This window comes from Heliangelus exortis, chromosome W, assembly GCF_036169615.1.
Source record: "Heliangelus exortis chromosome W, bHelExo1.hap1, whole genome shotgun sequence".
In the NCBI taxonomy this organism is placed as follows: domain Eukaryota; kingdom Metazoa; phylum Chordata; class Aves; order Apodiformes; family Trochilidae; genus Heliangelus; species Heliangelus exortis.
In genome coordinates, this window is record NC_092453.1 from 14,441,398 (window position 1) to 14,464,781 (window position 23,384).

Genomic DNA, 23,384 nt, shown 5'->3' on the forward strand with positions numbered 1-23,384 from the left:
TGGTGCCTGGGGTACATAAACCCCCCCCATCTGCCCAGGGCTCTCAGTCTGGTTTGGTGCTGTGCTGGGGTCAGAACTCTGCTGTTCTTGCAGTTGGTGGCAGCTGTGGAGCTCACTGGGTCAGTAGTTTTGGGAGCTCATGGACACAGAGGCATCAGCTTTCTGCAAGAGCCTCTGAGTCAGCAGTCTGTGCAGTCAGAAGGGCGTTTCTTGCCCGCATCTTTTTCTCCTGTTGGTAGCTTTGTGTGGGATATTTTGGGGTTATAAAGTGTTTAAATATTCTGTATTTTAATATTCTGTTTATTACTCTTTGTGCCGGTTAGGAGTAGGAATGGGTTGACTTGCATCCTCCTGGAAGCCAAGTAGAAGGATGGGTGCCAGAGAGGGCTTGTGGGATGGAGGGGACAAGGTTGGGAGGGTTAAAGCCACATCAAATTTTCAGTTGTCACTTTTATCACTTTTTCTCTAGGCCCACTTATATGGAAGTTTAGAACCATGTTGTGAAACATATGGACAGTGGTTGAGGGGTCGAATGTTTGAGGCTCTTGGTACCAAACAAAATTTGTAGCCAGATTGTTGGTGGTGCTGTGGGGAGGGTTCCATGTGAGGGTTAAAGCCACATCAAATTTTCAGTTGTCCCTTTTTTCATTTTTAATCCAGGCCCATTTATATGGAATTCTGGAGCCATATTGTGAAACATCTCGGGAGTGGCCGAGGCGTCAAATTTTGGAGGTATTTGGTACAAAAACCAAAGTTGTAGCGAGATTGGTGGTGGTGCTGTGGGTAGGGTTCCATGTGAGGGTTAGGCCCAGATCAAATTTTCAGTTGTCACTTTTATCACTTTTTCTCTAGGCCCAATTATATGGAGTTTTGGAACCATGTTGTGAAACATATGGACAGTGGTTGAGGGGTTGAATATTTGAGGCTTTTGGTACCAAACAAAATTTGTAGCCAGATTGTTGGTGGTGCTGTGGGTAGGGTTCCATGTGAGGGTTAAAGCCACATCAAATTTTCAGTTGTCCCTTTTTTCATTTTTAATCCAGGCCCATTTATATGGAATTCTGGAGCCATATTGTGAAACATCTCGGGAGTGGCCGAGGCGTCAAATTTTGGAGGTATTTGGTACAAAAACCAAAGTTGTAGCGAGATTGGTGGTGGTGCTGTGGGTAGGGTTCCATGTGAGGGTTAGGGCCAGCAAAAGTTTCCAGTGGCCACACTTTGGATTTTTTTCTAATCAATTTTTATTGAATTTTGGAGCCATATTTGGAAACATCAGGGGAGTGGCCGAGGGGTCAAATATTGGAGGTATTTGGTACAAAAAACAAAATTTGTAGCCAGATTGTTGGTGGTGCTGAGGGTAGGGTTCCATGTGAGGGTTAGGGCCAGCAAATGTTTCCAGTGGTCACACAATGGATTTTTATTCTAAGCCCATTTATAAGGAATTTTGGAGCCATATTTAGATACAGAGGGTGTGCCATCGAGGGGTCGAATATTTGAGGGTTTTGGTACTAAAACAGATTTGTAGCCAGATTGTTGGTGGTGCTGTGGGGAGGGTTCCATGTGAGGGTTAAATCCAGATCAAATTTTCAGTTGTCCCTTTTTTCATTTTTAATCCAGGCCCATTTATATGGAATTTTGGAGCCATATTGTGAAACATCAGGGGAGTAGCCGAAGCGTCAAATTTTGGAGGTATTTGGTACAAAAAACCAAAGTTGTAGCGAGATTGTTGGTGGTGCTGTGGGTAGGGTTCCATGTGAGGGTTAGGGCCAGCAAATGTTTCCAGTGGTCACACAATGGATTTTTATTCTAAGCCCATTTATAAGGAATTTTGGAGCCATATTTAGATACAGAGGGTGTGCTGTGGAGGGGTCGAATATTTGAGGGTTTTGGTACTAAAACAGATTTGTAGCCAGATTGTTGGTGGTGCTGTGGGTAGGGTTCCATGTGAGGGTTAGGGCCAGCAAAAGTTTCCAGTGGCCACACTATGGATTTTTTTCCAATCAATTTTTATTGAATTTTGAAGCCATATTTGGAAACATCAGGGGAGGGGCCGAGGGGTCAAATATTGGAGGCATTTGGTGCTAAAACAGATTTGTAGCCAGATTGTTGGTGTTGTTCTGGGTAGGGTTCCATGTGAGGATTAAAGGCAGATCAAATTTTCAGTTGTCCCTTTTTTCATTTTTAATCCAGGCCCATTTATATGGAATTTTGGAGCCATATTGTGAAACATTTGGGGTGTGGTTGAGGGGTCAAATATTGGAGGTTTTTGGTACAAAAAACAAAGTTGTAGCACTTGGGTGGCGCCGGTGACTGCTGGTGGCGGTGGGAGGTGGCGAAATGGGTCCTGCGGGGGGCAGGGGGTAACGGGGACGCTGCGGGGCGCTTTTATTTTGGAATTATTCTTTTTTTCCCCTTTCGTTTTTTCGTTTTTTCCCCCTTTTTTCGGCGCTCGTTGCGCCCCCCCGGTGGCGAGAGGCCGGCACTGCAGCAGCGAGGCGCCGGTGTCTCTGCGCATGCGCGGCGGCGGCGGCTGAAGCCGGGCACCCGCCCCCGTTACGGAATCATGGCGGCGCGCTCTCGCTCCGTACGGAATGGCCGCGTCCGTCTGCCTCTTCCCGGCTCCGCCGCCGTTGGCGGAGCGGGCGGGCAGAGCGCGGAACGCCCGATCGGCGGCCGCTCCGCCGTGCCGCGTCGCCTCCGGGGCGAGGAAAAGGCGCGGGAGGGCCGGGGATCGGCGGGAGGGCCGGGGATGGCGAGGGGGGGGGAGGGAGCGCCGGAAGCGGGCACGGAGAGGGAACGTCTCTATGGAAAGAAAGGAAGGCGGTCTGGCCCGGGAGCAGGCCGTCTATCCTGCGGGGGGTCGTCTCGATGGTGGCTGTCCTCCGGCGCATGCGCAGAAGCAAGTACTGGCAAGCGGGAGGAATTCAGCTACAATTTCATTTTAATTGCAGCCTCAGGTCCAATCACTCCAACCGTTAATACTATGTCAACACCCTTAAGACAAGCAGTTTTCAGTTTTCCCAAATCTTAAACAATTATGCCTCTAATTCCACTGTGTCCCCAGAAGCAGCTGACAGAACCAGCTGTATGCCCTCCTGCCCCTTTATTCCTGGCAGCTTTTGGCACTGCCCCTTCTCCAGATGGTGGTGGGATGGTTGGTGGGTGGTGCCTGGGGTACATAAACCCCCCCCATCTGCCCAGGGCTCTCAGTCTGGTTTGGTGCTGTGCTGGGGTCAGAACTCTGCTGTTCTTGCAGTTGGTGGCAGCTGTGGAGCTCACTGGGTCAGTAGTTTTGGGAGCTCATGGACACAGAGGCATCAGCTTTCTGCAAGAGCCTCTGAGTCAGCAGTCTGTGCAGTCAGAAGGGCGTTTCTTGCCCACACCTTTTTCTCCTGTTGGTAGCTTTGTGTGGGATATTTTTGGGTTATAAAGTGTTTAAATATTCTGTATTTTAATATTCTGTTTATTACTCTTTGTGCCGGTTAGGAATAGGAATGGGTTGACTTGCATCCTCCTGGAAGCCAAGTAGAAGGATGGGTGCCAGAGAGGGCTTGTGGGATGGAGGGGACAAGGTTGGGAGGGTTAAAGCCACATCAAATTTTCAGTTGTCACTTTTATCACTTTTTCTCTAGGCCCACTTATATGGAAGTTTAGAACCATGTTGTGAAACATATAGACAGTGGTTGAGGGGTCGAATGTTTGAGGCTTTTGGTACCAAACAAAATCTGTAGCCAGATTGTTGGTGGTGCTGTGGGGAGGGTTCCATGTGAGGGTTAAAGCCACATCAAATTTTTCAGTTGTCCCTTTTTTCATTTTTAATCCAGGCCCATTTATATGGAATTCTGGAGCCATATTGTGAAACATCTCGGGAGTGGCCGAGGCGTCAAATTTTGGAGGTATTTGGTACAAAAACCAAAGTTGTAGCGAGATTGGTGGTGGTGCTGTGGGTAGGGTTCCATGTGAGGGTTAGGGCCAGCAAAAGTTTCCAGTGGCCACACTTTGGATTTTTTTCTAATCAATTTTTATTGAATTTTGGAGCCATATTTGGAAACATCAGGGGAGTGGCCGAGGGGTCAAATATTGGAGGTATTTGGTACAAAAAACAAAATTTGTAGCCAGATTGTTGGTGGTGCTGAGGGTAGGGTTCCATGTGAGGGTTAGGGCCAGCAAATGTTTCCAGTGGTCACACAATGGATTTTTATTCTAAGCCCATTTATAAGGAATTTTGGAGCCATATTTAGATACAGAGGGTGTGCCATCGAGGGGTCGAATATTTGAGGGTTTTGGTACTAAAACAGATTTGTAGCCAGATTGTTGGTGGTGCTGTGGGGAGGGTTCCATGTGAGGGTTAAATCCAGATCAAATTTTCAGTTGTCCCTTTTTTCATTTTTAATCCAGGCCCATTTATATGGAATTTTGGAGCCATATTGTGAAACATCAGGGGAGTAGCCGAAGCGTCAAATTTTGGAGGTATTTGGTACAAAAAACCAAAGTTGTAGCGAGATTGTTGGTGGTGCTGTGGGTAGGGTTCCATGTGAGGGTTAGGGCCAGCAAATGTTTCCAGTGGTCACACAATGGATTTTTATTCTAAGCCCATTTATAAGGAATTTTGGAGCCATATTTAGATGCAGTGGGTGTGCCATCGAGGAGCCAAGTATTTGAGGGTTTTGGTACTAAAGCAAAATTTGTAGCCAGATTGTTGGTGTTGTTCTGGGTAGGGTTCCATGTGAGGGTTAAAGGCAGATCAGATTTTCAGTTGTCCCTTTTTTCATTTTTAATGCAGGCCCATTTATATGGAATTCTGGAGCCATATTGTGAAACATCAGGGGTGTGGTTGAGGCGTCAAATTTTGGAGGCATTTAGAACAAAAAACAGATTTGTAGCCAGATTGTTGGTGGTGCTGTGGGTAAGGTTCCATGTGAGGGTTAGGGCCAGCAAATGTTTCCAGTGGTCACAGTCTACATTTTTATTCTAAGCCCATTTATAAGGAATTTTGGAGCCATATTTAGATACAGAGGGTGTACTGTGGAGGAGCCAAGTATTTGAGGGTTTTGGTACTAAAGCAAAATTTGTAGCCAGATTGTTGGTGTTGTTCTGGGTAGGGTTTCTGTGAGGATTAAATCCAGATCAAATTTTCAGTTGTCCCTTTTTTCATTTTTAATCCAGGCCCATTTATATGGAATTTTGGAGACATATTTGGAAACATCTGGAGAGTGGCCGAGGGGTCAAATATTGGAGGTTTTTGGTACAAAAAAACAAAGTTGTAGCACTTGGGTGGCGCCGGTGACTGCTGGGGGCGGTGGGAGGTGGCGAAATGGGTCCTGCGGGGGGCAGGGGGTAACGGGGACGCTGCGGGGCGCTTTTATTTTGGAATTATTCTTTTTTTCCCCTTTCGTTTTTTCGTTTTTTCCCCCTTTTTTCGGCGCTCGTTGCGCCCCCCCGGTGGCGAGAGGCCGGCACTGCAGCAGCGAGGCGCCGGTGTCTCTGCGCATGCGCGGCGGCGGCGGCTGAAGCCGGGCACCCGCCCCCGTTACGGAATCATGGCGGCGCGCTCTCGCTCCGTACGGAATGGCCGCGTCCGTCTGCCTCTTCCCGGCTCCGCCGCCGTTGGCGGAGCGGGCGGGCAGAGCGCGGAACGCCCGATCGGCGGCCGCTCCGCCGTGCCGCGTCGCCTCCGGGGCGAGGAAAAGGCGCGGGAGGGCCGGGGATGGCGAGGGGGGTGGGGTGGGGGGGGGCGCCGGAAGCGGGCACGGAGAGGGAACGTCTCTATGGAGAGAAAGGAAGGCGTTCTGGTCCGGGAGCAGGCCGTCTATCCTGCGGGGGGTCGTCTCGATGGTGGCTGTCCTCCGGCGCATGCGCAGAAGCAAGTACTGGCAAGCGGGAGGAATTCAGCTACAATTTCATTTTAATTGCAGCCTCAGGTCCAATCACTCCAACCGTTAATACTATGTCAACACCCTTAAGACAAGCAGTTTTCAGTTTTCCCAAATCTTAAACAATTATGCCTCTAATTCCACTGTGTCCCCAGAAGCAGCTGACAGAACCAGCTGTATGCCCTCCTGCCCCTTTATTCCTGGCAGCTTTTGGCACTGCCCCTTCTCCAGATGGTGGTGGGATGGTTGGTGGGTGGTGCCTGGGGTACATAAACCCCCCCCCATCTGACCAGGGCTCTCAGTCTGGTTTGGTGCTGTGCTGGGGTCAGAACTCTGCTGTTCTTGCAGTTGGTGGCAGCTGTGGAGCTCACTGGGTCAGTAGTTTTGGGAGCTCATGGACACAGAGGCATCAGCTTTCTGCAAGAGCCTCTGAGTCAGCAGTCTGTGCAGTCAGAAGGGCGTTTCTTGCCCACACCTTTTTCTCCTGTTGGTAGCTTTGTGTGGGATATTTTGGGGTTATAAAGTGTTTAAATATTCTGTATTTTAATATTCTGTTTATTACTCTTTGTGCCGGAATGGGTTGACTTGCATCCTCCTGGAAGCCAAGTAGAAGGATGGGTGCCAGAGAGGGCTTGTGGGATGGAGGGGACAAGGTTGGGAGGGTTAAAGCCACATCAAATTTTCAGTTGTCACTTTTATCACTTTTTCTCTAGGCCCACTTATATGGAAGTTTAGAACCATGTTGTGAAACATATAGACAGTGGTTGAGGGGTCGAATGTTTGAGGCTTTTGGTACCAAACAAAATTTGTAGCCAGATTGTTGGTGGTGCTGTGGGGAGGGTTCCATGTGAGGGTTAGGGCCAGCAAATGTTTCCAGTGGTCACACTATGCATTTTTATTCTAAGCCCATTTATAAGGAATTTTGGATCCATATTTAGATACAGAGGGTGTGCTGTGGAGGGGTCGAATATTTGAGGTTTTTGGTACTAAAACAGATTTGTAGCCAGATTGTTGGTGGTGCTGTAGGTATTGTTCCATGTGAGGGTTAGGGCCAGCAAAAGTTTCCAGTGGCCACACTATGGATTTTTTTCCAATCAATTTTTATTGAATTTTGAAGCCATATTTGGAAACATCAGGGGAGTGGCTGAGGGGTCAAATATTGGAGGCATTTGGTACTAAAACAGATTTGTAGCCAGATTGTTGGTGTTGTTCTGGGTAGGGTTCCATGTGAGGATTAAAGGCAGATCAAATTTTCAGTTGTCCCTTTTTTCATTTTTAATCCAGGCCCATTTATATGGAATTTTGGAGCCATATTGTGAAACATTTGGGGTGTGGTTGAGGGGTCAAATATTGGAGGTATTTGGTACAAAAACCAAAGTTGTAGCGAGATTGGTGGTGGTGCTGTGGGTAGGGTTCCATGTGAGGGTTAGGCCCAGATCAAATTTTCAGTTGTCCCTTTTATCACTTTTTCTCTAGGCCCAAGTATATGGAGTTTTGGAACCATGTTGTGAAACATATGGACAGTGGTTGAGGGGTTGAATATTTGAGGCTTTTGGTACCAAACAAAATTTGTAGCCAGATTGTTGGTGGTGCTGTGGGTAGGGTTCCATGTGAGGGTTAAAGGCAGATCAAATTTTCAGTTGTCCCTTTTTTCATTTTTAATCCAGGCCCATTTATAGGGAATTTTGGAGCCATATTGTGAAACATCTGGGGAGTGGCTGAGGGGTGAAATATTGGAGGTATTTGGTATAAAAACCAAAGTTGTAATCAGAGTGTTGGTGGTGCTGTGGGTAGGGTTCCATGTGAGGGTTAGGGCCAGCAATAGTTTCCAGTGGCCACACTATGGATTTTTTTCTAATCAATTTTTATTGAATTTTGGAGACATATTTGGAAACATCGGGGGAGTGGCCGAGGGGTCAAATATGGAAGTTTTTGGTACTAAAACAAAGTTGTTCCAGATTGGTGGTGGTGCTGTGGGTAAGTGTCCATGTGAGGGTTAGGGCCAGCAAAAGTTTCCAGTGGCCACACTATGGTTTTTTATTCTAAGCCCATTTATAAGGAATTTTGGAGCCATATTTAGATACAGAGGGTGTACTGTGGAGGAGCCAAGTATTTGAGGGTTTTGGTACTAAAGCAAAATTTGTAGCCAGATTGTTGGTGTTGTTCTGGGTAGGGTTCCATGTGAGGGTTAAAGGCAGATCAGATTTTCAGTTGTCCCTTTTTTCATTTTTAATCCAGGCCCATTTATATGGAATTCTGGAGCCATATTGTGAAACATCAGGGGAGTGGCTGAGGCGTCAAATTTTGGAGGCATTTAGAACAAAAAACAGATTTGTAGCCAGATTGTTGGTGGTGCTGTGGGTAAGTGTCCATGTGAGGGTTAGGGCCAGCAAATGTTTCCAGTGGTCACAGTCTGCATTTTTATTCTAAGCCCATTTATAAGGAATTTTGGAGCTATATTTAGATACAGAGGGTGTACTGTGGAGGAGCCAAGTATTTGAGGGTTTTGGTACTAAAGCAAAATTTGTAGCCAGATTGTTGGTGTTGTTCTGGGTAGGGTTTCTGTGAGGATTAAATCCAGATCAAATTTTCAGTTGTCCCTTTTTTCATTTTTAATCCAGGCCCATTTATATGGAATTTTGGAGACATATTTGGAAACATCTGGAGAGTGGCCGAGGGGTCAAATATTGGAGGTTTTTGGTACAAAAAACAAAGTTGTAGCACTTGGGTGGCGCCGGTGACTGCTGGGGGCGGTGGGAGGGGGCTAAATGGGTCCTGCGGGGGGCAGGGGGTAACGGGGACGCTGCGGGGCGCTTTTATTTTGGAATTATTCTTTTTTTCCCCTTTCGTTTTTTCGTTTTTTCCCCCTTTTTTCGGCGCTCGTTGCGCCCCCCGGTGGCGAGAGGCCGGCACTGCAGCAGCGAGGCGCCGGTGTCTCTGCGCATGCGCGGCGGCGGCGGCTGAAGCCGGGCACCCGCCCCCGTTACGGAACCATGGCGGCGCGCTCTCGCTCCGTACGGAATGGCCGCGTCCGTCTGCCTCTTCCCGGCTCCGCCGCCGTTGGCGGAGCGGGCGGGCAGGCAGAGCGCGGAACCCCGATTATCTCAGCCCCGCTACCTGTTTGGGAACCCCAGCACCTCTGCTGCCTTCTCTGCTCAATGCCCCCCGCTTCTTTCGAAAACTACGACTCCAGGCACGCGGGGTGAGTACTTAAAAATGAGGCTTTGGGTTCTTTTTGGCGAAAGAGGAGGCCTGCAGCTCAGATGGGCCAAGCGAAGGTAACAGCCTCATCTCTTAAGCGTCTGCCAGCTCGGTGCAGTTAGATGGGGGGGTAAAACCTCTAACTGTTACTCTAAACATCGAGTGTTGCCGGTCCTAGAAGCAGGCACTGCCCGAGAAACTTGCTGTTAATTTCAGCAAGTCAAGCTACTTGCAAGAGACTGGGCTGAAAGCAGACGTACCAGACAGAAACTTACCTTTTCTCCTCGCCCTAACCGGGGCGCCGTTTAAAATCCAGAGATCTCGTGCTGAAGGAGGTTTGCTCGAGGCCGTAAAGGGGAATCCAGCTGTATGGCACAGGCACAGGCAAGAAACTGTAGTCTCTTTTCCCCCGAAACCCTCGGCCACAGCCTCTGCTCTGGCTGCGGCTGATTTGTGCTGCATTACGTGCTGCCTATAAAAGCTTTGTTTTGTCATCTGTGTCAGTGATGCCAATTGATGTCCGTGTCTCTCTCTCTCTGAAAAGGTACGAGCCAAACAGGGAAAGAAATCTGAGAAGGGGAGAAGAAACTGGGGAGGCTAGATTTGGGGGGCGGGCGGCTGTGTGTTGGCCATTGAGGGGATTAACTTTTGGGACTGTATCTGAGGCTTCACGTAGTGATGCTGGGGTATTTAGGCTGAGGTTTGTTTTTTTTTTTTCTGGGGGGGAGTTGAGGTGGGTGGCGTTGGAGACGGGGCAAGATCCTGCCGCTGAGGAGAGGGGAGGGAAACGTGAAGGTCATCTGTGTGATTCGGTCGGTACCTGTCAGCTGCTGGACTCCAATAAAACCGAGCCGTGAACCCGCTTAAGGAGGTGCTTGCTTAATTTTTTTGCAGACGTTCAGATTTAAGGGGAGACGCCTGACCCGGGCAGTGACTGGAAGAGGGGCCGTGGGGGGGGGCTGGAGCTGGACTTGGGTGGCGCCGGTGACTGCTGGGGGCGGTGGGAGGGGGCGAAATGGGTCCTGCGGGGGGTAGGGGGCATCCGTCTGCCTCTTCCCGGCTCCGCCGCCGTTGGCGGAGCGGGCGGGCAGAGCGCGGAACGCCCGATCGGCGGCCGCTCCGCCGTGCCGCGTCACCTCCGGGGTGAGGAAAAGGCGCGGGAGGGCCGGGGATCGGCGGGAGGGGGGGGGGGGCGCCGGAAGCGGGCACGGAGAGGGAACGTCTCTATGGAAAGAAAGGAAGGCGGTCTGGCCCGGGAGCAGGCCGTCTATCCTGCGGGGGGTCGTCTCGATGGTGGCTGTCCTCCGGCGCATGCGCAGAAGCAAGTACTGGCAAGCGGGAGGAATTCAGCTACAATTTCATTTTAATTGCAGCCTATTATTATATAATAATATAACTAGATGTAGACAGTGAGAGAATTATTCAGAATTATCCTCTACAGTAGTAAGGTTGGGGAAACACAAACTGTTGGGGAAATCAAACTGAGGAAGAATTATCCTTCAGCAAAGCAACTGGAAGAGAAAAAAAATTGGCCAGAAAAGGAGGGGCCTGATGGTGAATGGTGACTCTCAGAGAGAAGAGGAAAGAATTGTAAGACCATATTCGTCATGGAAGATAACTAGATGAAGAGTAATATGAACAAGTGCACAGTCATATTGTGAGGCATTAAAAGGAACAGGTAAAATAAGAGTGGGTTTTTTCTGTCCAGAGGCACACAGCTGAAGCTGCAAGAAGATGATTCTGTGACTAAACCACGGGGCTGAACTTTTCTTTCCAGTCAGAGACTAAGATTGGATCCAGCTGTAGCTTGACTCCTCCCTGCTGAAGAGCTTAAAAAACAAAGAAGTCCATTCACAAACCTTACAAGGTGTCAAGAGGACCTTTCCTGACTCTTCTTCAACATTCACCTCTATCTCATGTCACCATACCTCTCTTTCCCCAGTAGCATCTGAAGTCTGGGAGTTATTTTTCTTGTGGAGACGTATTTTCCTCACATCCTCTGTGTGTGTGGTTGAGCTGGAGCTGCTCTCTCTGGGGGGTGTAGCAATGGTGGGGTTGGGGGAAGAATAGCAACGGGGTTGATGTTGATCTGCTGTCTCCAACTGCTGAGGCACAGACAGCGCAGTGCATTTCAAGGCAAGTAGCAGCTCTCAGCAGGGGAGAGTTGTCTTTTCCTCAGTGTTACCGAGAGGGGGTGGCTGGAGTCAGCTGGGAGAGGCTACCACAGGGATGGCTGAGCAGGATGGGTGGCCAGGTTGGTAAGGCTTTGACACATGGGGCCTCATTATAAGTTTTTTTGTTTTGTTTTTTTAATTGTAGGTAGTTGGGATCTGGATGGTATTTCTAAAGGGAACCCTCTGTAACTGTTCAGCTATTGCTCAGCCTCCAGCTGACTGCAGGGTATTGATGTTTCAATGCAGAGGGAGGAGCCACACATCAGAGAGCAATGGAGGAGAGGAGCAGAGCGGGTGGGTGCGTGTTGAAGAGGAGCCTGTGGTGAGTGAAGACTGGTGTGCTGGAACAGCAATTGTTTGTCAGGAGTTGTGTTGTCAGGGAGTGCCAAGCATCCCTTCTGTGTGCTTCCCAGGTGGCACGCAAGGCTCAACCTGTAACCAGCAGAGGCCAGACAAAGGGGCAAAGGGGAGCAAAGGGAAGAGCAGCAGAGGGGAGATGTTTTGGGCAGGCTTCTGGCTTCGGCAGTGTCTCAGCGTGGGTTGTTTGCTGTCATTTTTGCAGACGAGGTGACCGCCTTGGAGTGGTGAAGCAGGATGCCAACAGCCGCCCGAGAAGGTGAGACACTCTTAAGACACCGACCCGGTTGTGTTGACCCTTGCGCAGGCCCTTGTTGAAATTGGATGAGCATCTGAGGCAAGCTGGGATGTTAGTGAGGAGGGTCACCGGGAAGGGGGCTTCTCAGAAGCACAGCAGTAAGTTTTTGTCTTTCAGTACCTTAGATACCACAAGCAAGGAGGGGTGCAGCATCCAATTCTGGACTGAGTAGGTGAACAGAACACTGCAGTGCTTTTGGGGAGGAGGGGAGCAGTGTTAAAGAGGTTGGTGGACTGCACACTGCCAGCACTGATTGTGGGTTGCTTGGTTTGATTTTAAACGTTTCTTTTTTTTTTTTTCTTTTCAGATGTTTGAGAGGCCTGGCAACTGCAAAAGCATCCCAGTTAGAGCAAGTGGTGGTTTCATTGAAGATGGCTGCAGACCCCTGGCCAATTGAAAGCTAAGCCGAGGGCCTGGGAGGGGACGAGGCTGCAAATTGAGAGGGGTTTTACATTTAGCGTAGGGGTGAGGGCTATCAGGGTGCAGTCCCCTTTGGGTGGGTAAAGAGAGCGGAAGAATCTTCAGCACAATGCGAGCGTGTACTGGGCAGGGCAGCTCCAGCCTGTGTCTGTGCTGTGCCCGCTGTTGGTGTTGTACAGCTGGGGCTCGAGAGCTGGGATTTGTACTTGTAACTGTAGTTAGAGGCTATACACAACAAGACCACCTCAGGTCTCACCAAACTACCTGGCAGCATCCAGGTGACTTGATTTCCATGGTTGGTTTGGGTTCTTTTCAGGTGCACGAGCTGTGTGCCAGAGGGCAGAGCAGAGAGCTGGGTAAAGGTGGGTGTGGGAGGATGGGGATGACTGTGGGTGGTTCTGGCTCACACTTCTCTGGCTTTATTTTCTCGGTGTGAAGTGAGACACTGGCATTGGGGAGGACGCCGGCAAGGTGAGGGGTACCTTGAGTGCAGAACCAGCAGTTTTGGGGTGTTGCATTCTGTGGAGGGGTGATCTGTGCAATGCACCAGTTACCTGGGGTGGCTTCTGTGGGGAACTGGCTCACAGGGTCGAACCTTCAGCTCCGTGTGCAGGTCCGTGCACCCTCCCTCCCCTCGCCCCCGGCGCTTTCCGTGCTGCGGGTGAGCGCGAGGCTGCGGGACGCGGCGGTCGGTGACACCGCAAAGGTGGGCGGAGGTGTGCACCAAAGACAGCGCGTGCGCTCTGCGCTGCGGACACAGCTGGGGACCGCAGCGGTCTCTGTCCTCGTGTGTGCACTCACACACACATTGGAGCCGAGTTTTTTTTTTTTTTTTTTTTTTTCATTCCGGCCCTTGCGGCCGTTCCCGGGTGCAGAGCGCGGGGCTGCGGCTGCGGGCACAGCGTGGGCACTGGGGCTCTGCGCGGCTGCGGTGGCGCTTTGGGCGCTGGGGAATCGTCACTTCCGGGCGCCTGATGCCGCTTTCGGGGTGATGGCGGCGCAGCTGCCGCGCGGTTGCCTCTCGACGGGTCCGGAGCCGCCGCCTCTGCCGCCGCTCTTGGCGGAGCCGGCGGGCAGAGCGCAGAACTCCAGCCCGGCGGGGGCCGCCGGCTTCGGTCGCTCCGCAGCGCCGCCCGCCTCCGGGGCGAGTAGAGGGGCGGAAGCAGCGGGGACAGTAAGGGGGAGGAGGCACGCGCCACAGGGCCGCTCTGGGCCGGTTTTGACCGCTGCCCTGGGGCAAGGGCGGGGGGGGGGGGGGAAGGGTAGAACGTCCTGTCCCGTTCCCGCCTTTTGCTCGCCGGTTCCCTGGGGGCAGGAGCGCGTGCCTGGGGCTGGAGGGGGGAGGGGGAGTGGAAGGTCCCCGGTTCCCTGGGGCGGGAGTGTAGGGGTGGGGGTGGGGCAGCGGCGGTCTCTTCAGCGCCGCTGGCCAATCAGCATCCCGGAAGGGTGGAGACTGAGGGAGCGGGTCCGAGCTACGGGGTCGAAAAAGCATCGACCAATCAGCGCGTGGATTGCCACAGGGAATGGGTTGGGTGCAGCAGAGTCTGATCCAATGGAAAGCTTTCTCCTGGCGTCGTGCGGCCAATCAGCGAATCCCGAAACTTTACAGGGGTGACTCCTCAGCGTGAGGGAGCGGCGGTGCTGACGGGGATTTGGAATGGCGGCTGTGAGCTGCGGGTGGGGAAAATGAGGCCGGGGAGGGGGGCATGGGGGGCAGCGCAGAAGTTGGGGGTGGCGGGAATAGCCGGGGGGGATCCACGGGCACGGGGGGACCAAAATGGGGGCGTGGGGGTGGCAGCGGCTGAAACGGGCGGGGAGAGCTCGGGGAGATAAAATGGCGTCCGGAGAGGTGTCTCCCGGCACAGTGACGGCGACTTGGACGGGGATTTCTTGTCACCGAAGATGCAGCCACACGGGCACGCGTGATTTGTGGGGCTGGATGTGAGGCTGGGGGTGGGAGGGGAGAAGGGGACGGGCAGAAGGGACCAGCATTGGTGTCCAAGAGCAGGGGGGGGAGGGCTGCGTGTGTCAGTGTGTGAGCGTGTAGGCGAGCCCGGAGTGGAGAAAGAATGCAGTAAGGGGGGAGGGGTGAGCACGTGGTGCGCAAAGTGTACACAAAGATTGTGCATCACACACGGAAAGTGTCTGCGCTCCGGGTGGGGGTTTAAAACAAAAAAGGCATTGCCACACCCGAAGGGGGGCAGGGTTTTTACACCTGGGAGAATGTCTACAGAGAAGGAGCTGGGACCTGTTCCCATGAGAGGGGCGTGTCTGCACGGCAGCGGCTGTGGCTTGTAGCAGCAGAGGGAGATCCAGCTCTGCTATGGACCTGAGGTGGAACAGCTACTGGGGGAGTGGGGTTTGGGGGGGACAGGACACACACCGACTCCTAGGGACAAGTGGGGACCCACACCTGACCCACAGTCACCTCCCCATTGGGCATCTCAGCTGCCTTATAGTCTCCCAACCTGCCCCACACAGACCTCTAGCTCTCCACTGGGTATTTTAACTTTCCCACATATGCCCCTATGCTGCCCTTTTGTTTCCTAACCTGCCCCACACAGACCCCCGATGCCCCATAGGGTATTTTAACTGTCCCGCATGGGCCCCTCAGCTGCCCTATCTTTTCCTCACCTGCTCCACACAGAACCGCAGTGCCCCATTGTACTTCTCAGCTGCCCCATAGTCATGGGTGAGTTCTGTGGGGCGTCCGGGGTGTGTCCACACCCAAATGCTGTGGGGTTTCCATTTTTGGGCTGTGTCTGTTCCTTGGAGGGTGGGGCTATACTCGAACGTGTCCACACCCCAAGTGGGTGGGGTTTTCAACACATGGGGGGTATGTCCATGTTCAGGAAGGCAGCGCTTAAGCTAAGTGGATGCAGTTTGCTTCACACAGGGAGTGTTTATTTCCAGGAGGGCGGGGCTTAATTCAAAGGGGGCAAGGCTTGCATCACACGAGCGGTGTGTCCATGCGAAGGAGGGCATGGCTTAATCCGAAGGAGGCGTTTCCACAGCGATAAAGGGTGAGGTAGGCATCACAAAGGGAGGGTGTCCACTCCTAAGAGGGCGTGGCTAAACCATAAAGGGATTTGTCCACACAGAGTCGACGGGGTTTGCTTCACAGGGAGTGTTTATTCCCAGGAGGGCAGGGCTTCATGCGAAGGGGGTGTGTATGACGGTGGGGTTCCCATTACAGGGGGTGTGTCCACATACAGGAGGACGGGGGCTTTATACAAAAGGGGTGCGTCCCCACCAAATGGGGCAGGGTTTGCATAGCACTGAGGGTGTGTCCACTCAGGAGAAGGGGACGATAAGGAAAGGAGGTGTGTCCACAGCCAAATTTGGAGGGGTTGGAAGGTGGGATTTAACACAAAAGGGGCATGTCCACAGCCAACGGGGTCAGGGTTTTTAAATCACAGAGGGTGTGTCCACTCAGGAGAGCGGGGCTATAAGGAAAAGGGGCATTTGCACAGCCAAAGTAGGAGAGGTTTTCCATCACACTGCGTGTGTTTATTCCAAGGAGGGCAGAGCTTAATGCAAAAGGTCGTGTCCACAGCCAAAGTTGGTGGGGATTGTATAAAACAGGGAGTGTTTACTCCCCTGAGGGTGTGGCTTAAGGCAAAGCGGGAGTGTCTGCACCCAAAGGGGATGGGGTTTGCATCCCTCAGAGGGTGTGTCCATTCAGGAGGGCGAGACTATAAGCCAAAGTAGGTGCGTCTGCACCAAAAGTGGGTTGGGTGTGCCCCACATGGGGGAGTGTCCATCTGAAAAGGGTGGGGCTTAACCTGAAAGGAGCGTGTCCCAACCCAAAGGGACATTTTTTCTGTCCCGCAGAACTGGAGTTAGATTTGTGGGGCTGCTGCCCCACAGCTTTCCAGGGGACCTGGCCTCACTGACCAGTGGCTACTCCAGGCTCCAGTGAGCATGACCCACAGCTGCCTGCCTGCCCCATAGATATAGCTGTGCCCCATAGAGTTCATCATGTACGCTTGTTGGACCCTCCCTATGAAGTCATCACTTTATGCCTGGTGACATCACTGCACTTTTCCTAGGGCCAGGCTATGTAGTCTAGGTTTTGTACTACGCCGTGGAGTTTGAAGGATAAATCTAAGTACAAGTATCTTTAACAAATAAAAAGTTTTAACTGTGTGTCCTTGTAGAACAGCAGAGGAGCAGGCTTGTGTGGAGTGCTGCAGGTTCCCAGGCACTCACTGACCCTGAAGAAGAAAAAAGAGCTGTTAATAACTTAAGGAATTTGCTATCTGGACGATGTTATGTCCTGAAACCCAGTACTTCTGGTGGGGACGGGTAGATAAGGTTTTTTATGTTTGTAGGAAGAGCACTTTGATGTGTGAATTGTAGATCAATCAATAGATATTGGGATAGTATGTAAGTCTTGTGAGCCACACCATCAACAATTCTGATTGTGCACAGCAATTGGAGTCTCTTCCTTCATGTCTTCAATCATGTCCTAATTAAAAAAGACTTGAAAATGTAGTGAAGGAACCCTATGGCTACAGGAACATCCCAGCCCTGTGATGTGGCTTTCCTTGTCAACCATGGCTTCAGGTGCCAACCCCCCCCGAAAAATAAGTGGAACCATGTGTGGGGAAGGGCTTGGAGGGAGGGGTGGGATGTGGGGGATCTGAGGAGTCTGGTGCTGAAGAGATTGGCAGTGGCTGTTGTGATGCTCATTTGCAGCACTGATTGTGGCTTGGTTCCCTGCTGCCTTCTTGTCATTGTGGCCCTGTCCTTCTACTCCTCCCCCTATGGCTGTGGCCTTCTCCTTTTTTCCCAAGCCATCTTCTCTCTCTGTCTCTCTCTCTGTCTCTCTCTCTCTCTCTCTGTCTCTCTCTCTCTCTCTCTCTCTCTCTCATGCTTTTCTCTTGCCTTTTCTCTCTTTCTCTGGCTCTGAGCCTTCTCCCAGCTCTGCTGGGATTTTTGAGAAGCCTAAATGAACCTTTTCCTGCCTTCAGAGTGCCCTAGTGGGGGTGGGGGGCTGTGGTTGTGGGTTGTTGGCAGACCCTGGGGACTGAGCTCCCAGCTGTGGCAGGAGCAGGGGATGATGTTCTCTGAAGGGCTCCAGCTGGGGTTGGGGTAGCCCAGGTGTGGCCAGTCAGGTTGATGAGGGGGCTTTCCCAAAGGACTCTGGGGAGGGTATAGAAGCCTGCACCTCCACTCAAGGGCTCAGTCTGCTTGGCAGTTGTGGTGTGCTTGGAGCTCTTCAAGGTAAGAGGAGGAGGGCTGGGGGCTTTTGGCTGGTGCAGTGGTTGTTTCCTCCATCTTGGTATTTTTTGGTTCCCCAAGTGGTAATGCCTGCAGTGTTCAACTCTAGAATGAGAGGGAAAGGGGAACACCCAGGGGCTCTTTGGTGGAGTTCAGCATTCTCTAAGAGGTCAGTGTTTACTGATGTGGGACTTGCTGGTGGTACTGTTGGTTGGAATTTTTTCATGGCACCTGATGAAGAGGAACCCTGTGGCTACAGGAACATCCCAGCCCTGTGATGTGGCTTTCCTTGTTCACCATGGCTTCAGGTGCCAACCCCCACGAAAAATAAGTGGAACCATGTGTGGGGAAGGGCTTGGAGGGAGGGGTGGGATGGGGGATCTGAGGAGTCTGGTGCTGAAGAGATTGGCAGTGGCTGTTGTGATGCTCATTTGCAGCACTGATTGTGGCTTGGTTCCCGGCTGCCTTCTTGTCATTGTGGCCCTGTCCTTGTACTCCTCCCCCTATGGCTGTGGCCTTCTCCTTTTTTCCCAGGCCGTCTTCTTTTTCTCTGTCTCTCTCTCTCTCTTGTGCTTTTCTCTTGCCTTTTCTCTCTTTCTCTGGCTCTGAGCCTTGTCCCCAACTCTGCTGGGATTGAGAAGCCTAAATGAACCTTTTCCTGTCTTCAGAGTGCCCTGGGGGGAGTAGGGGTGGTGGGCTGTGTTTGTGGATTTTTAGCAGACCCTGGGGATTGAGCTCCCAGCTGTGGCAGGAGCAGGGGATGATGTTCTCTGAAGGGCTCCAGCTGGGGCTGTGTTGCCTATCATTAGGCGTGGCGACCTGGTTCAGGAACAGTGAACTCCGTCCATCATGCTCACAGACACCAATGTGGTGGATAGGCAAAATGGCGTTTATTCACAGGTGATACAGCCTTATATAGCTTAAGCTTACAGAGACGTTCCTGTCGGCTTACATCACTATCTTACTACTGATAAGAGAGAGAGGCCCTGTCTTCCCATGCAAGGCGATATCTTCCGACCGCCAGGCCCTAGCTAGGCCCTACCTGACTACAGGCTGGGGTAGCCCAGGTGTGGCCAGTCAGGTTGATGAGGGGGCTTTCCCAAGGGATTTTGGGAAGGGCAGTGGGGCCCAGGGTGTATAAGCCTCCACCTCTACTCTGGGGCTCAGTCTGCTCAGTGGCTGTGCTGTGCTTGGAGCTCTGTTGGGTGAGAGGAGCAGGAGTGGCAGCTTCTGGTGGGTGCAGTGGTTTGCTCTGTCTTGGTATTTTTTGGTTCTCCAAACGGCTGCAGTGTTCAAATCTGGAGTGAGAGGGTAAGTGGAACACTCAGGGGCTCTTTGGAGGAGTTCAGCGTTCTCTAAGAGGTCAGTGTTTACTGATGTGGGACTTGCTTGTGGTACTGTTGGTTGGAAATTTTTTCATGGCACCTGATGAAGAGGAACCCTGTGGCTACAGGAACATCCTAACCCCCTGACGTGGCTTTCCTTGTTGACCATGGCTTCAGGTGCCAACCCCCCTAAAGATAAGAGGAACCAGGTGTGAGGAAGGGCTGGGCAGGGAGGGGGAAAGTTGAGAATTGCAGGAAAGGGGTTGGAAGTTAGTGTAGGGGAGAAGGCTGTCCAGGAGCAGCCCCCTTTGGTCAGGTGAAGGGACCAGGTTAGATTCCAACACGATGCAAACACGGGCAGGGCAGCTCCAGCCTTTGTGTGTTTTGGTGTGTAGTTTCTGCTGTTTCTTTGTTGTCTTAGAGCTTTCTACGGCCTTAGTGTCCTCATTGTGCTCACAGAGCAAGTCTTGCACCTTGGGCACCATCCCTAGGGTCTAAAACACCTTATCAGCACAATCAGTAATGCTTTGTCTCGCATAACAAATTCACAACATGGAACAGTCTTGTGTATCGTAGCTTTCTCAAAGGTTGTCTTTTGACATGTTCTTCCTAACTCCATCAGAATCTCTAATTGTGGATTTTCTTAAACTGGGACCGGTTCCCTGTGTCCTTAGGTCTCGAATCCAGGCTTCTCATTTACCTGTCATCTAAGCTTAGAAAGTAGCTTCTTTAAAAGGCGATGTTGTTCGACACTCTTGGGGCCACAATGGAGCCTCCGTGCGTCACTGTTGCATCCCTGGATGTCTTCCAGCCGAGCTGTCTTGGATCCTGGAATCATTCATCTTACTGTGAGTTTCCTCTTGAGGTCGAGTCTTGTGGTTTGCAGCGCTGTGTATTGGGTCGGCCTCAGTATTGAGAGTTTGGCTTGGAGCTGTCCTGCCCACATTGTAGGGTCAAGGGCCCTTGGAAGAGTCTCAGAGGAATTGTCCGTGTGTTGAGCAGCATTCCGTAGACCAAAGGTTGGTGGGCTGCAGGAGCAGTTATTTCTCAGATGTTGTATTGCTGTGGAAGGCATTCGCATCCCCTGCTTTTTGTGCTTTTTGGGAGCCCTCCAAACCTCATTTTGGCACCCCACAAGGCTGGCAGGCAGACGGGCGAGGGGCCAAGGTAAAGGAGCAAGCGGGAGGTGGATATCACAGTGGGCTGCCTGTTGTTTTAGGCATTATCTCGGCATGTGCTTTTCCTTTGACTTTTGCAGGTGCCACACAAAGCCACGGGTTGAGGAGCAGCCAGAGAAGGTGAGACGGTTGCGGGCCCGCTCATCCAGAGATTTTACTTCAACGCGGGTAAGCGTTTCCCTTTGTTTTTGCAGGAGCTGCGTGTGCCACCTTTGGAGGGGGAAGAGCGCTGGAGGTGAGACGGGATGGTAACGAGGAGGCTCGATCTCACAAGCAGAACGGGGCAAGTCGGGGGTTATGAGGAGCTTGTAGAAGAGGTTGGTATTTAGCTGATATCCTATTTCTGCTGGCATTGCTGTTTGTTATTGCAGATGGTGAGGAGGAACTTTGTGGTTTTGGGAAGATTCCAGTCAGCCGATGTGGGTTACTTTTCTGTCCAGTGCTTCAGAGCCCCAGCCGTTTGAAAGGTAAGAGAAAGGGAGGATGGTTGGGGAGGGTCTGCGTAGAGGGGTCAAGGTTAGGAATCGCTGGCTCGGGTTTTAAAGGTACTGTAGGAGAGCGAGCTGTTCAGAAGCGGTGCCCTTTGGGTGATTGATGGGAGCCTGTCCCTCCCTGGCATGATGCTAGCAAGTTGCAGGAATTGAATGAGCATTGGAGGTGAGGTGGTAGTGCAGGGCTTGTGGAGCTAGTGTCTTCTCTCAAGCAGAAAAATAGTTTTGTGCCTTTTAGTTGCCCTGAATGACGAACCCTAACCCAAACCTGGAAAGCGTGGGTGAGTGGGACCCCGGAGGGCTCTTCTGAGAAGCTGGGCCATTTGGAAGAGAACGGGGCTGGCTGATGTTGGACTTATCGCTGAATATTCTGGTAGGTGTTTTGGTGTTGTGGTTATGTGCGTGCGTGTGGGTTTTTTGGTTCATTTTTTTGGTATTGTGGTGTGATTGTTTTTATTATTTTATTTTTTTTTTTTAAATGCAGGTGGTGAAGGGGAACCTAGCAAGTTGAGGATTATCCTGAGCCGCTCCTATTTTTTTTTTCTGGGCTAACTATGGCTTTGGAGTGCCAGTTCTCTGAAAGATAAGTTGAGGGCCCGGGGGGGGGGTGGGGAGGGGCTGAGCAGAGGAGTCGAGGCTGGGAATTGCAGGTAGTGTTTTGAAGTTAGTGTAGGGGAGAGGATTGTCTGGGAGCAGCAACCTTTGGGTGGGTGAAGGGAACAGGTTACTTTTCAGTACGATTCCACCATGGGCACGGCAGCTCCAGCCTCGGTGTGTGGGGTTGTGTGTTTTGTGTTGTCAGTCTTTGCTGTCTTAGAGCTTCCTCAGGCCTTGATGGTCCTCTGTGTCCTCACAGAGCAAGCCCAGCATCTTGGGCATCCTCCCTGGAAAGCCTTTCCTGCTCAGCACGGTGCTGGTCAGCAGCGTGTTCTTCTGCTTGAGTCTAAATTGCAGATCGGTCTCTCGACTTGGAAGTTTCTTGATGGCTGTCTTCCGCAATGTCATTCTCAATTGCGTTGTCATCTGATCTCTGTCCATCCAGTTTCCCCGAGGGGGACTCGTTCCCCGCATCCTTGCGTCCTCAGGTCTTGAAGGGGGCTTTTCAGGCACCCGTCGCTTCATTCTCTCGCTTTGCAGACGCATCGCTGTAGGTCTTATTGCCCACAAGTCTTGAATTCCAGAGTCCCGCATCTTGCTGCGAGTTTTATCTTGAGCTCAGGTCTCGTGACTCACACGGCTGTGTCTTTGGTCAGTCTGTGCCTGTGAGGCTTGGAGCTGCCCTGCCTGCTGCGTAGGATCAGGGGCCATGGGAAGTGCCATTAAGTGACCGACTCTGTGCTGAGCACCTTCCAAGTGATTTGCATAATCCTGTTTTTCAGCTCCCACGTGTCAATGACCATCAAGAAACAGATGGAGGAGGAGAGGAAGCCGCCACCCAAAGGTCGGTTCGGGCGTGGAGTTGGTGGGAAGGTGCCTCCTTTGGCTGCTTCACCGCATTATGTTTTGTTGTCATTTTGAAGGTGGAGGCGGCGAGCGAAGCGAGATACGGACACCAGAGGTGGCTGTGGCAAGGTGAGCAAAGGCCGGTGGCCTGCAGGAGCAGTTATTCTCAGGTGTTGTATTATTGGCTGGTCATGAACATCCCTTGTTGTTTGTGGTTTTTTTCAGGTGCGCTCCTAACCTTGTTTTGGCACCCCAAAGAGATGGCAGGCGGATGGGTGAGAGGCCGAGGTAAAGAAGCAGGAGATGGACGTCACAGTGGCCTGGGTGTTGTTGGGGGCAGTATCTCAGCGTGTGCCTTTTGCTTTGACTTTTGCAGGTGTCACACACAGTGCTGGAGTGACAAAACCGTGTCTTGAGGAGCAGTTGGAGAAGGTGAGATGGCTGTGGGCTGGGTCAGCCACGTGTTAACGTCAACTCTGTTAAAGGTTTCCCTTACGTTTCAGGTGCTGTGCGTGCCACCTTTGGAACCGGATGAGCATTGAAGGTGAGCTGGGGTGGTAGAGAGTGGGTTCGTGGAGCTGGTGGCTACTGATCAGCAGAACAGTAACTCTTCCTCTTGGTCTTCTAGGTGTCCAAAGCAGTGGTGGACACAGCATTCAAGTCTGGATCACGGAGGTGAGTGGAACTGGGTGGGGCTCTTTTGAGGTGGTGGGTGTAGTATAAGTGGTGGTTGATGGCTGAAGTGCACCTTATTGGTGACACTGTTTCTGATTTTCCTTTTTTTCTGGTTGCAGGTGATGAAGAGGAACATGCCCGTCAGACAGCGTGGTGTTTTGCTGGACGTAGATGGAAAACCACCATCCCTCAGGAAGATAAGCTGAGGGACTGAACTGAAGTGCTGAGGTTGGGAGTTGTTGCAGAAGGGATGTTGAAGTTTTCTGAGGAAAGGCTGGTGTGGGCTGCCTGTTGATTGGGGCAATATCTCAGCATGTGGCTTTTGCTTTGACTTTTGCAGGTGCCACCCACTGCCTTGGAGGTACAAAGCCACGTGGAGAGGAGCAGTTGGGGCAGGCGAGATGGTTGTGGGCCAGGTCAGCCAGGTGTTTAATATCAATTCAGTTAAGTGTTTCTCTTTGTTTTGCCAGGGTTTTTTTGGTGTGGGGTTGGTTGTTTTTGTTGGTTTTTTTTGTGTGTTTCGTTTGTTTTATTTTGTTTTGTTTGTTTTTTGTCACCTTTGGAGCTGAGTGTTGGAGGTAAGCTGGGGTGGTAATTTAGGAGGTTCATGTATGTAGTGACTTCATTCAAGCCAAACAGTGGTTTTGTGTATTTTAGGTGCCCTTCATTGAGTCCTGCAGTGCCTAATTCTGTGATGAGCAGGTGGGTGAGACCTCACAGGAC

General features: G+C 51.6%; 2 long non-coding RNA genes across 3 annotated transcripts; both read left to right on the forward strand.

Annotated features, from left to right (window-relative positions):
• Positions 1 to 8,965: 8,965 nt before the first annotated feature.
• Positions 8,966 to 9,936, forward strand: LOC139789198 (uncharacterized). Its single transcript, XR_011723068.1, has 2 exons — positions 8,966 to 9,151; positions 9,619 to 9,936. It is a non-coding gene; the product is annotated as an uncharacterized lncRNA (long non-coding RNA).
• A 12,301-nt stretch (positions 9,937 to 22,237) lies between these two features.
• Positions 22,238 to 22,834, forward strand: LOC139789316 (uncharacterized). 2 transcript variants are annotated; one of them, XR_011723139.1, is made up of 4 exons: positions 22,238 to 22,418; positions 22,490 to 22,530; positions 22,615 to 22,661; positions 22,781 to 22,834. It is a non-coding gene; the product is annotated as an uncharacterized lncRNA (long non-coding RNA). The 2 variants fall into 2 exon arrangements; XR_011723138.1 differs by lacking the exon at positions 22,781 to 22,834 and having other exon boundaries at positions 22,615 to 22,691.
• The last annotated feature ends 550 nt before the right edge of the window (positions 22,835 to 23,384 follow it).